General features: G+C 38.4%; 1 pseudogene; it reads right to left on the bottom strand.

Moving 5' to 3' along the window:
- Positions 1–2288: 2288 nt before the first annotated feature.
- LOC116606191 lies at positions 2289–6136 on the bottom strand (annotated as a pseudogene).
- Positions 6137–6807: the final 671 nt, after the last annotated feature.

Raw genomic sequence — 6807 nt, 5'->3', positions numbered from 1 at the left:
CAGGCAATCAAAGAAGGAATTGACTACATTGCTGCAACTGTAGTAAAGCCCCTCGTACCTACATTCTCTCCTGCGTCAAACCTAGAGAATTTCACTCCTCTTTCTGAAGAAGATGTGTACAAGATTATTTCGTCTTCCTCCAACGCTACATGCATGCTGGACCCAATACCAACGAAGATTTTGAAGCAGTGTACTGATGTCCTGGTCCCAATTATAACTAATCTAATTAATTCATCGTTACGGGAAGGGCGCGTCCCACTTCGCTGGAAGATTGCGTTAGTCTTTCCTCTACTTAAGAAACTTGATTCAGACAGAAAAGAGTATCGTCGTGTATGCAACAAGTACTGTGCTCGTCTCTTTGAGGCGAGATCTTCATATAATTATTATATGTCATCTAATTAAGGAGTGTGCTGGTGATTTTAAGAAACTGTTTGCGGTTGTGTCTTCATTGGTCAAGGAAAAACAGACCAACCCATTACCACCTCATGAGGATTCCTCGCGTCTGGCAAACGACTTTGGTGAGTTCTTTTCCACTTCGCTGGAAGATTGCTTTAGTCTTTCCTCTATTTAAAAAACTTGGCTTGTAATTGATGTTTAAGAACTTCAGGCCCGTCAGTAACCTCCCATTCGTTGCTAAGGCTGCTGAGAAAGCGGCAATTGCTCAGTTACTAACACATTGCTCATCGAACGCTCTTCCTGAGAACCAGTCATCCTGCAGACAAGATCACTCGACTGAGACTGCATTATTGAAAGTTCAGAATGACATCCTGATGAGCATGGATAGGCAGGAAATCACACTTCTAGTCTTGTTAGATCTTAGTGCTGCCTTTGATACCATTGAACATGACATCCTTCTTGACTTCCTTAAAAGCAACATCTCACTAATGCCTACGGCTATGCAGGTAACACACCGCTCTGCCTTTCCTATAAACCATCTAATGCCTGTGCACAACGCTATAAAAGCGATGGAAACGCTTCATTTCGGATGTTCGGGCATCGATAATCAGCCATCGTCTCAAGATTAATGATGCAAAGACTGAGTTCCTTTTGATCGGCTCCCGGCAGCAACTGGACAAAGTCAACATCAACTCCATTTCTGTGGGTGCCTCAGATATCAAGCACCTATCAAATGAAAGGAACTTAGGCGCATATTTTGACAAGAACATGTCTATGAGCGTGCATGGAGCAAGGTTTGCAGCAAGGCATTCCGGGGTCTGTACTTCATCCGGCAGATTAGGAAATACCTCACTGAAGATGCTTGTAAAGTTCTGATACATTCTTTTGTGACGTCGCATTTGGATTACTGCAACTCGCTACTCTACCAGATTTCCACTTATCAAGTTAACCGTCTGCAACGAATACTAAATGCTGCTGCACGCGTTGTGTGTTAAGTGCCCAAATTCTAGCACAGTACTCCTGTCCTTGTTAATCTACATTGGCTCCCTGTTGTCTTCAGAATCCGTTTAAAGATCCTTCTACTTGTTCATCGCTGTCTCCACGGTTATGCTCCGGCCTAGCTAAAATCCCTTTTAGAGCCTGGCCGATCTGAGGCGTACAATCTAAGGTCACACTGAAAAAAGTGATCACTCAATTTTAGTAATATCCCTATTTCGCCCACTAATATTGAGTGAAATTCACTAAGATCCATGGTACCTTTACTCATATTTAGGATGTATGACCTCATATCTAGGACTTTGTCTATTTTATAGGAAAACCACACTAAAGATAAGTACATTTGAAAATAACCCTATATTTTAGTTGACTATATTTATAATAACTAAATTTAAGTAACATGACAAGACATAAACACTTGTATTTAGTATTGGAACTTAAATTTAGCAAAGTATTTCTAAACTTTTAGAGTGCAATATTTTTTATCCTACTTTTAAGTGATTAGACTCTTTTTTTAAGAATACTTAGGTACATCCTTATCTAGTACATCCTTATGAGAGCTAGTGCTTTATGATTTTTATTGAGAGCGGAGACTTTCCAACTAAGAATTTTCCTTGGGAAAATGAAAACTTATGTACATTGACTGTTAATGGTATTAAAGCAACTTGCGAAGCAAACTGAGCGTGTCGATTGGACATCATTGTTTATTCACTTGCCCTTTATCTTCATCAAATTAATGATGGTGTCATGGCAGCTATAACCATAACCCCTTACATTTGAGTACTGCAATAAATTCAGATGACACTGTTTCATTTCAATTACGACATCCACCATAATCATCATTGTTTTTCAAAATATAGAGGAAAGATAAATAAGGCAACACACAAGCACACTCACTGTCTGAAGAATATTTAATTTTATTCAAACCCAATTAAAATAACCCAAATAATATGGCACAATTATGTTAGACCAATGCGAAACATTAGTTTACTTCATATTTTGTCTTGTGTAGGCAATATTTTAATGCAACATAACCTGTATTCTGCGCTTATGCAGTTGAGCTAGCGAATATAGTTTTGTCAATGTGTTAAAACAGCAAGTTTAGGCATTAAAACAATGCACTTGGCGTTGATATATGTCTCTTCTCAAGGCAAAGTTGATACATGGTTATGAAAAACATGCACTATTTTCAGGATGGTACTTGCCTATAACACCTACCATGTGAAATCTTAAAACCTAACAACAGAACTTTAAATGACAAAACCTTGCACTTCAAGCTTAACTGCACAGCACAGTATGCTTCCCATGCTACAGCAAAGGAGCCTTGGTAGAGTGATTTTATTTAACAGATCAAACAATTATGGTAGAATGTAATTAAACTGTAATTAAAATTACTTTGCTCTTGAAGCAAATGAAAAATATGTTTAAATAAAAAATACTGTTACCATCAAATAGACAAAACGAAAACAATAGAGTTGAGGAGTAATAGTCTGAATTAATCTCTGCTTCACTGGTTGAATAAAATCACTCTACAAGTACTCACTTTAAGTTCTAGATTCCATCTACTAGCACATAAGTACCCCTTTGTGGTTAACAAGCTGTAGGGGCTGATGAATTTTCAGTTGGTTTTAAGTATACATTTCTAACCCTGATGCCATTTTTGGCACCTGTAATTTATATGCACCCATTTCATCATCAAAGCCAACCGTATCCATAGGCTGACACTGGAAAAATATGTGGTCAGGATCATTTACAACTACTATACTGTCTAGTTTGCTAAATACTGGGTTTCCATTGTCATCAGATCCTGTAAAAAGAACACATTCTTTTGAAACATACTTAATATTATCAACCTCTGCCCAAGAGCGACTGTAAATAGTTGTAATTAGCTGTATATCTATGTTAAAAAAAGTTTTGTAATCGGTCAGTAGCTCTATTTTGTTCTTGTTGAGTTAGACGCTTAGATTTACCAACCTGATTTTGAGATTGTTTCAAGTCCAATGCAGAGAGACATGATAGCTTTTGTTGTCGTTTGGCCAAGGAGAATGGAACATTCTTATAGCCGACAACACTACGCATTGATTTAAAATAGGAATGTTTTGATTCCATTCTCATACACCAAAAATTGATGAGGGGCCCAAGAAAAGTAATAACCTTGGAAAGTGGAATAAGTAATGCATTTTCGGAATTATATTACATTCAGGAAAAAGTGTCTTAAACAAAGTAAGAAAATAATTAATCAGTAGTTTTATCTGGAAACCGTTTTTCAAGCTTAATACTGCTGAAAGTGATATTCTAGTTATGTCCATTAACAACAAATATAAATGCCAATGTTCACCCTGAAGGTCAATAAAGTCGTCAACAAGAAAAAGCAGGATTGTAGACAGCATCCACATTTGATCTGCATCTTGACTAAACTTACAGTCGCCATCAATATAAAAATCCTGTTGGCTAAATGGATTTGGTTGGTACTTTTTGTTAAAATAAGCATAGTTAAACCCAATTAGTTTTCTATTTAGCTGCTGGATAGTTAGCTGCTTTTCAATTCTAATGAAATGATGTAAGACTAATTTAACTGTATAAGGGATAACACCCTCAAATAGAACATGCATAACATCCTGAGGCATCTGTTCACAAACATCAAAATAGGGAAAATCTAAAAGTATGCTTGCTCTGTTAACCCCATAAACCATGCTAAGATGTTGCAATAAGGAATCTTCACATTCTTTTATGGAGTCTAGGTAATGCAGGTGTTCTTGGAGGCTGCGTGCATGAAAGTTTTCCTCAAGAAAGTTTGATTGCACTTCCTCGAAAGTTGCATGGCAGTGCCTACACTTTTTAAATGATAAGCCAACCCCTTCTTTGAATCCTGCAGCTTCGTGGCTGGCTGGTGTATCAGCAATGTATGCAGCCAGTGCCCCTTGCAGATTTATGTACGTTTCTTCACTTAGCGTAAATTGGTAACCATCAGGAGTTGCCAGCTGCTCCAACTCCAAAAGAAGAGGTTCAAAGATGACATCAAATCCATTTTCCTTTCCTTAATGGCAACTAAATGGATATCCTGTAGTTTTGTTCTGTATTGAAGTGGTAGATTTAAGCTGATAAAATAAAACATATACAGCTTATGTGTTCTTACTCGGTTGCCAACAGCATTGCAGAGTTGTATTTCATCATGATAGAGTACAATCTGCAGGAACATCTTAATTTGTTGTCCATGCTGTAGCCATTATTGGTAAGAAGTAATTGCAGAATGTCTGTTTCAGACAACAGTTTTTGAAAGGCTTTCAGGAATGGTACATAGTAAAATGTTCTTCTAACTTCTACTATTCGCCGTTTGTTACCAGTTCCTTTGTAGACCATTTTCTTCCCAAACTCCTTTGGCACTGGTTCCTGCAAAGGTAAAACAAGTATAATTTTAATCCTTATCTGTTGAGTCATGCCCAACTTAATTATTGTGCTTTTGGAATTGGCTCCCCTTTACCCTGAATCTGACACTAGATATTGGTTTTGTGTAAACCAGCGCCTGGAGAAGTATAAATAAGTATAATTTCTGAAACCTCAGAGTTGCTGGCAAAAAGCCTTGACTTTATTCGTAAGACAAACTTGTGGTTGGGCTGCAAATGTTGTTCCATACAGGGAAACATAACTGATTCTATTATTGAAACAATAGTCTGAGCTATGAGCTGGATAATTGCTAGCTGTGATATAATACCAGTATTCAATGGTTATAATAATATTATTTACCACAAAATGTTCCAAAATGTTCCTTGATACATGCATCCTGCAGCCATTCAGTCTCAAGGCCATCAAAGGGGTTAGACATATCATCACAGATGTCATCAATTGCATCACAGAGGTGACTACTGGCTCCTGCTTCATGCAACTACCAGCATGCAGTGTGTGCTTTATTATAAAGCACCGAAGGAAACGTGTGCAGCATGCTGTTAGCATGTGGTAACATGAGCGTGCATTTCATTATAGCTGGAATCCCCCATTCCAGGACCTCCAGATTTTAAAAGTGTCTAGGGGGCAAGGCCCCAACCTCTGTGTTCATACCTCAGGTGCTCCCGAAATGTTCACCTTCAATGGACCTTCCTGGATAGTATCCACAATCATTTGTAATATGCATGCACCAAGCAATTTTACCCTGACCTCATGTTCATGTACCCTGACCTCGTTTTCATTACTGACAAATTTGACAGTGTGCAAGTGGATCGCAAAGATTTGTGGAAGGTCCATTCGGATTCGAATTTGGGAAGGTCCACTGTGCAATAATTAATGTCAAGAGACATTATTTTGGCATTGTATAGTGGCATTCTGTGATTCCAGAAAATATGCATAACCCCCGCTTGAGATGTGACCCTTCCCCCACCCATCCCTCTGAAATTCCCATAGTAAATTTCCAGATAATCAATATATGAGATAGGGCTTAAAAAGTACAACCCAGCGCCCCCCCCCCCCCTTCCCGGTTGGGTGTAACTATCAACTTTAGAGTTATAAAATGGCATAGAACCTACCTCAGGCAGTAAACTGCTGCATTTCGCTTCAAATCGATTTGATGCGCATGTGCATCAAATCCCAATCACGAACGATGTCGGCGTGATATGTGTCTATGTAAGCTGTTGTACTTGCTATATTTGGTCGTACATCCTTCGATACCACATATCACAGAGAAATTAGGATTGTTACTATGGACAATATTAATGTTGCTCAATAAGTCAGAGAAATGGAGGGCTGCGAATACGCAAAGCGGCCACAAATACCGAAATCTCGCCATTTTGTTTTAGCAGGGCGAAGAGCGATCAAAAACGTGTTTGTACTCACCCACGTGTTTAATTTCAACCAATCAACACGTCTCAAATACTGAACTATCCAATCAGCATGGTTCATTACAGTCACATGATAATGTGACAAAACAAGCAAGCAACTAAAATTCACGCCCTTTTTCGCTCGGACTTCAATGGCTCGAGTTAGAGTTAAGTTCGGTGCGAAATGGCGGGCCTAGATCGTGCTGATCTTCTAGGACTCACGTATCTCGAATTATACGCGAAGTTAGAAGAAGCTGGACTTCCAAATGAAGCAAACGATGCATTGAAAAGTAAGTTACAGCAACTCATACTTTTGGATCGAAGTCGCACTTGCTTCGCTTCTTTGATCGTCTTTAAATTTGCATGTATTGATGAGTATCCCTTTTTTTATATTTAAAATAGCTTTGACCTCGATATTTCAGTCAATATATCTCGTGTTAATGTTTAATTTCAGTTGATTTAGATGTTTTTGTGGGCACACAAGTCACGTGACCAGGTTTTCCCGCTCAAACTAGGATGTTTTTCGCGTTAAATTTCTCGCGAAGGCTTTATGTTTTTACTCTTTAAAACATTAGAAAGCTAAACAAATCCATTGGTGTTACTTGCT

This window comes from Nematostella vectensis, chromosome 3 (genome assembly GCF_932526225.1).
Source record: "Nematostella vectensis chromosome 3, jaNemVect1.1, whole genome shotgun sequence".
NCBI lineage: Eukaryota > Metazoa > Cnidaria > Anthozoa > Actiniaria > Edwardsiidae > Nematostella > Nematostella vectensis.
The sequence above is the reverse complement of the archived record's forward strand: the minus strand, read 5'-3'. Positions and strand labels throughout refer to the sequence as shown.